We start from the raw sequence: 6,822 nt of genomic DNA, 5'->3' as shown, positions 1-6,822 counted from the left end.
CCTTCCTCTGTTCCAGGAAGACAAGACGCCCCTGCGACAAATGGGACAGGTGTTATTCTTCCATAACCAGCGGTCGATGCAGTGGACATGGTACTCATGTGAGCAAGGTAGAGCAAGAAGTTTGTCGCCTTCTGTATATTCAGTAATGCAAATAGTACATGTCTTCGATGCATCATTTTCACCAAAACTTCTCGTTGGCAAGTTATTAATCTGTATATTGGTGGGTCCTCTAGTTAGGTGGTTGTCATTATAGGGGTAAAGTCGGGTTGCTTCAACACCTCCTTCAAACATCTGTGAGATACTTTATGAATATTCATCAATGGAACTGGAGCCAGGGTTGGAGCTGGAGACAGAAGCACCACCAGAGCTCCCTCTTCCACTCCATGGAAGCTCACCATAAGCTGTTGTTCTCGCCTTAACCTGGTTTGAATAGGAACAGATGTAGTTTGCCTTGATCCAGTATTGAAGATTGTAAGAGTGGAAAACCTGTGAGTACTCACATGGGTTCTCCCAGCTGCACGTTCAGAAAGTGTAAAGGTGCCTCTCAAACCTCCAGGTTTACTTTCATAAGTGACCTTGTTGTTTGGGATCTGAGACCTTGACCGAGTTCTGCTAGCTATGCTAGCTCTCTGCCTTTCTTCTGCCAGCAGAACACTTCTGACTTGAAGGTCTCTGGTTGGAGGTCTTTGACCAGATCCTGCCGCTTCACCATTGGAATCTGTGTCTGAAGAGCTTGTCCCTTGAGCTGTAGAATTTCTTGACCCAGAAGGCACAAAACGACCTCTACCTAGCAACTCAGGTCCACTTATCTGGTGTCTCAAAGTCCCATGGTGACGGGCTCTAGAACTTGCCTCGATCTCGTTTCCCAAAGGCTGCTCAAAAGTCTGAGATGAGATGCTATGATGAGATCTTCGTGGAATTTCATTTGCTGGGTGCAGAGAAGACCTACTTCTTTCAGCTCTGGCTATGGTTCTTCGCTGGGGTTCTGGTTTCGGGCTTCTTGCCCTCCTCCGACTTCTGGTGGATGGCTCATCTGTTAATGCTTCAGCAGAAATGTGTTCTGACCTAGGTGTTCTGACAGATGATGTCTCAGATGCTGAATTTTCCATTTGCCTGTGGATGCTGCGATCCATGTTTTCTCCACTAAGATGTGTAGCAGATGGTTCATTTTCATTCTCTGAGGTTTGGCTTCCATTATTACGGTGAACATTTGTCTCTAAACTGAATCTGAAATCACCACTGTTTGGATTAGTGTGGCTCACTGCCCTCCTGGACTGATTTCCTCTCTGACCACTTCTTGTTGTATTGCCAGTCTGTCTGACAGAGCTATGCCAATCTATTATGGAGTCACCACTGGACTCGTCATCTGAAGAGTCTCCATTTTCTTCTGAGCTTGGCGGTGGCGGCTCTTTAATTTGCTGTAGTCCTCTGAACAGCTCTTCCTCAGTACTTTGACCTGGGGTGCCTAGCAAATTGTTGTCTCTCAGAAGTGGATAGTCTTCTCCACTCAGATTATTTACAAATCGATAGAAAACTTCTTCCCGATCCAAGTGATCCACTTGCCTTCTGCGCTGTGCTGCAGATTAGTCATTTCCTTGATCGCTAGAATCGGAGTTTTCCATCTTGTTGAACAAGCGGAGAATTATCTGTCTGTTATGACATAGTACTGAAATCCAGTCAACTGGACCTTTAGTTTTCTTCACTAGGCTTCGGTGGTCCTGCCAGGAGGGGACTGGCTGGGCTCTGCCGCCTCCGTGGCCCGCGAGGCCGCCTAAGCTCTGCAGCTTGCCTGCCTCCTGCTCTCTAGCCAGCCTCAGAATGCCTGGGAGAGACCCGCCTCTATCCCAGCATCTGCCCATTCTGAGACGTAGCTCCAGCAACTATTATCTTACCCATTGTTACCTAGTAGTGACAGAAATCCACTCAAGATAACTTTTCTTAAAGTCACCCCAAATTACCTATTGAATATATTTCAGGTCCCCTTTCTCAGCTACTCCACAGGACTCAAGAAGGTCTATTTAGAAAGCAGGTGATTCAGAAAAGTGTTCCAGGTGGGCCTGGGGAAGAGGGACTGGTAGTCCTACTCATAGGAAAAACCCACTCTTCTTGCAAGGCTGGCATCACGCTGGGGAATTTAGTGTATGGATAGTGACTGCTTCGTGATAGGTTGGCATCACACAGGATGTTCATTGTGCCCTTCCCCAATCACGGTGGATAGGTGCCATCATGAGAAGGAACCAAGGGGTCGACCTTCGCTACTCTGGTGTCATGAGAACAAGGATTAAGTCTACAGCCCTCGAGTGGGACAGAGCTTTAGGCACTATTACAGAGAACGGGAAAGCAGATATGGACATGCTGATCCTTTCAGGTTGGCATCTGATTAGGGTGCTAAGGGGAATGGTGGTTTCTAGCCCAGCCCTCCATGTAAGTGTAAGGAACTGTTACTGTCCCCTGAGGTCGGCAGGAAGTTTGACTTCTAGAGGTACCTTTCTGCCATGGACTTCACTACCGGCAGGATGAAAACAGAAACTCAGACCCATTGGAACACTTGATTTCCACAGCCCCCTTCCTCCCATAGAGCGTTCACTGAGGGATGACTTATGGAAACACAGAGCCTGAGCCTCCTGCTCCGATCTCAGTCTTCTCTTTGTTCCTCTTCCCCAATCTTCAAAGTGTTCAGGGGCCTCTCATCAATTAGGTAAGTAGTCAGAGCCCGAAACATAAACTCTGGAGAAGGTGGAACATGGGAGCACCTGCATAGCCTAAGGCTTGGAAAGCAGAGTGTGTGTAGTAGAGGCTGTTACTATACAAAGAAGAGATGCTCCCAAAGAAGATGGGCATTTTGAAGGCCTGACCCTTGGCTAGTCCAGGATCAGCAGTTTCATAAATGGTAGACAAGGCAAGAGAACTTTATTTAAATACACCACTCTTTGCTCCTAGCAGACTCCAGTGTTGGGAGACCCAGAAAGAAATCACACACTGATGTAGCTGGGACTTCTGTCTATCTGTTGCTTCCATTGGTTCATTAATAAAGAAAACTACTTGGCCTGATACATCAGAACATTGGTAGGCGGACAAGACAGAACAGAATGCTGGGAGGAATAAGGTGATGAGACAGACGCTATAGCTCTCCTCTCCAAGATGGATGCAGGTTAAGATCCTTCCTGGTAAGCCACCACATTGTGGTGCTACACTCAGTAATAGAAATGGGATAATCAAGATTAGCCAGTGAGATTTAGACAGTAAGAGGCAAGATAATTGTAGTTATTCTCTACGTTATTTAGACTCCTTGAAATAGAATGCTTAGCAAAACTTTTGTTGTATGTTTCTTGCTTGATATTGTTTGCTGTTTGTAATTTTATATTTGGTATCTGTTCCTACTGTATATAGTTGTATTGGGTTTAGTTTGATCTTGTTTAGAGAAAGGGGGAGATGATGGGGGACTTCAGCCAATCTCATACTGCTTAGTGTGTCCCCTCGGCCCACAGATAGCCAATAAAAACATCCATGTGCTCTAGCTTGCTCTCTTTGTGTTCCTGCTGTCCTGAATCGCTGGGACCCTGGTTTTGTAGGTTTCCTTTCTTCTGTTTATTAAGGCTGAATATTATTTTAAGTTGGTTTTTTTTAATTACAACTTCCGATCGGCCTCACCCATCAACACACAAAGGTGATTTAAAAATTAGTTAATCAGAGGAATTAGTATGGTGTGTTGAGATTTCCTATGCCAGACTTAGTCCATCACTTGTGATTTCAGGTTCCTGCAGCTCCTCAGGGTATAAGACAGAATGCAGCCAGATTCTCTGGGAGGATATAAGACAAATGGCATCTTAACCTAGTTCCCACTAGAGTCCTTGATCCCCCTTGGAACCTCATGAGCACAGACTTCACTGTCTACGTTTCTATTGGCATTTTGGTCATCCCATGTCCCACACATTAAGCTTTATGTACAGTGTTCGAAGACTTCTCTAGCCAACAACTCAGAACTCTTCTACATTCCTCCCATGACCTCATTCCTAAGGCCTATGGATTGCAAGGTCACATTTATAACAATAATGATTCCCACCCTGGTACCAAGGTTCTCGACTTATTTCATTTTTCATTTTCCTGACAAAATACCAGACCAAAGTACCTTCAGAAGACAAGGGCACATTTTGTGCAGGCTTTGGAGCGAATACAGACCATCATACTGGGATAGCATGGTACTGACAGTGGCTCCAGCTCTTGTGGAAGGCTGTTGAGACAGCTCTTTACACTGTGCCAGTGGGGATAAGGCAGAGAAAGATGATGATTTGCTCAGTTTGATTTATCTTTTTGTCCTCTTTGCTCACTCTGGGAGCCCAGCCCACTGACTGGTGCCACCGAATTTCCCCGGGTGTATTCCCTGAAAGCAGTCCCTCTAGAAATGTGCTACTTGACTGGCCCAAATTCACTTATCGTGGCAATAAAGATCAACCACAGAAACATAATGAAAACCATGTACGTCAACCTTGTCACCAGCATTGTACTAAATGGGAGGAAACTGAAAGCATTTCATTTTGAATAAGAAGGTGAAAAAACCACTTTCTTCACTCTTATTCAATTCAGTGCTGAAATCTTAGTCAAAGCAGTAAGACAAGAGATAGAAGCCAAAAGAAAACAGAAGAAGTCAAATTGCCTCTCAGATTCTTTACTTGAGACATCCAAAGGTGTCTTAGATCTCATAAGCATTTTCAGCACAGTAGCAGAATACCAAATAAACCTATAGAGCTAGATGTTTCTCTATATAAATACTGAGCTTACTTAGAGAAAAATAAAACAATCTTTTAGCAATTGCAAAAATAAAATCACCTCGGCAATTGGACTAGTGAGATAGCCCACTGATAAGAGATCATGCTACTCTTCCAGAGAGTTAAAGGTTGGGAAGCTCACAACTTCCTCCAACTCCAGCTCCCTGAGATCCAGTGCTATCTTCTGGCCATTGAGGACACTCGCATACACACAGCTATAAACAAAAATACATAGTTATATATAATTATACAAACAAAATGAGTCAAAATTAACTGCCTAGGAATAAACCTAATTTTAAGCTAAATATTTGTTAGAGGCACCTGCAATTATAATGAAGCTGGGCAGTGGTGCCACATGCTTTTAACCCTAGCACACAGGAGGCAGAGGCAGGCAGATCTCTGTGAGTTCGAGGCCATCCTGGTCTACAGAGCAAGATCCAGAACAGACTCCAAAGCTACACATAGAAACCCTGTCTTGAATAATCAAAAAGAAGACATGTGCAATTAAAATTTTATTACATTTTCCACTTCTTTCTTTGTGTGTGTATCCACATTCAGTTGCCACTGTGGGTGTGTAGAGGTCCGAGGACCACTTACATCAAATAGCTCCCAGGTACTGAATGGAGCTTTTCAGACATAGTAGCATATGCCATTACCTGCTAAGCCATCTCTCTAGCCCTACAATTAAAAATGTAAAACGACAATTAGCAATTTTTGTAGGCAGGAGAGGGGAGAGGGTGAGTGCGGGAGTGGGAGGAGGGGAGGAAGTGGAAATTTTGAATGGTATTATTTATAAAGCAATGAAACAAACAAACCAACAAAACAATCAATATGTTAAACATCGGGCCTGGAGAGATGGCTTGGCACCTAAGAGCACTGGATGCTCTTCCAGAGGGCCTGGCTTCAAATCCCAGCACCCACATGGCAGCTCACATGTCCAGTTCCAGAGGATCTAACACTTCACACCAAAGCACATAAAATAAATTTTCATAAATATTAAAAGATTTAAAACACCAAAGAAACAATTTGAATAATGACTTTCTGATATGAATTTTAAAAATTAATGTTGTGAAAATGGTGATCTTACCAACAGCAATTGACAGATTCAGTGCAATCCCAATCAAAATTATAATGTCATTCTTCACAGAATTGCTAAAGAACTTCCAAAATTCACACAGAGACACAAAACATCGCACGTAACCAAAGCTATCCTAAGCGTGGCAATGCCCAATTTTGTTACACTACAGAACCATAGATAAAAAACAGCATGCTACCAGCACCAAAACAGAGACAAAGACAAAGGAATAGAAAAGAGACTCAGAGTAAATCCACACAGGTACAGGTTTGCATGTGTGTCTGAGACAGTCCCTTGCAGCTCAGGATGGTCTTGCCTTGAACTACTGATCCTCCTGCCACTATCTCCCAAGTCCTGGAACTGCAGATGATCATCTGAGCTAATTTTTGACAAAGGCGCCAAAACCTCACACCACAGAAAGCACCACTTTTTCACCAAATGGTGCTGAGAAAACTGTATGTTCTCCTGAAGAAGAATTAATCTAAGTCACTATCTCTCACCTAATTGTACCAAAGTCAATTAGGTATGCAGCAGCAACCTTAATGGAAGGCTTTCAATTTTGAAACTGCTGGCGTGAGATGGGGAGAACATTTCATGTGAGGGGAGGCATGGAAAGGACATTCTGACAAGATCTCCAAGTGCTCAGGAAGCACAACTGACAGATTGGGTTTTCTAAAACTGTAGAGCTGCACAGCAATTGGAATAGGCAGCAGAGTGGAGATGCCACATACAGAAGGAAGGAATTTCTTTCTAGTTCTATATCTTACACTGAAAGAAAATACTCAAATATCAGTATCCAAATCATTCAATCAATACATTGATCAATGAACTAAACAAAAAATTCTTAGAAGAAGAAAGGCAACTATGGCTCATAAAGGTAGGGAAATTGTTCAAAATCCTTAGAGAGTGGCAGGTCGGCAAGGTAAAACTACATTCAGATTCCATCTCAATGCAGTCGATATGGCCACCAACAACAAAGCA

At 43.5% G+C, this 6,822-nt stretch overlaps 1 pseudogene; it reads right to left on the bottom strand.

The window, feature by feature from the left end:
- Positions 1 to 303: 303 nt before the first annotated feature.
- Positions 304 to 1,622, bottom strand: LOC130868349 (E3 ubiquitin-protein ligase RLIM-like; annotated as a pseudogene).
- Between the last annotated feature and the right edge of the window lie 5,200 nt (positions 1,623 to 6,822).

Source organism: Chionomys nivalis, chromosome X (genome assembly GCF_950005125.1).
Source record: "Chionomys nivalis chromosome X, mChiNiv1.1, whole genome shotgun sequence".
Lineage (NCBI taxonomy): Eukaryota > Metazoa > Chordata > Mammalia > Rodentia > Cricetidae > Chionomys > Chionomys nivalis.
The sequence above is the reverse complement of the archived record's forward strand: the minus strand, read 5'-3'. Positions and strand labels throughout refer to the sequence as shown.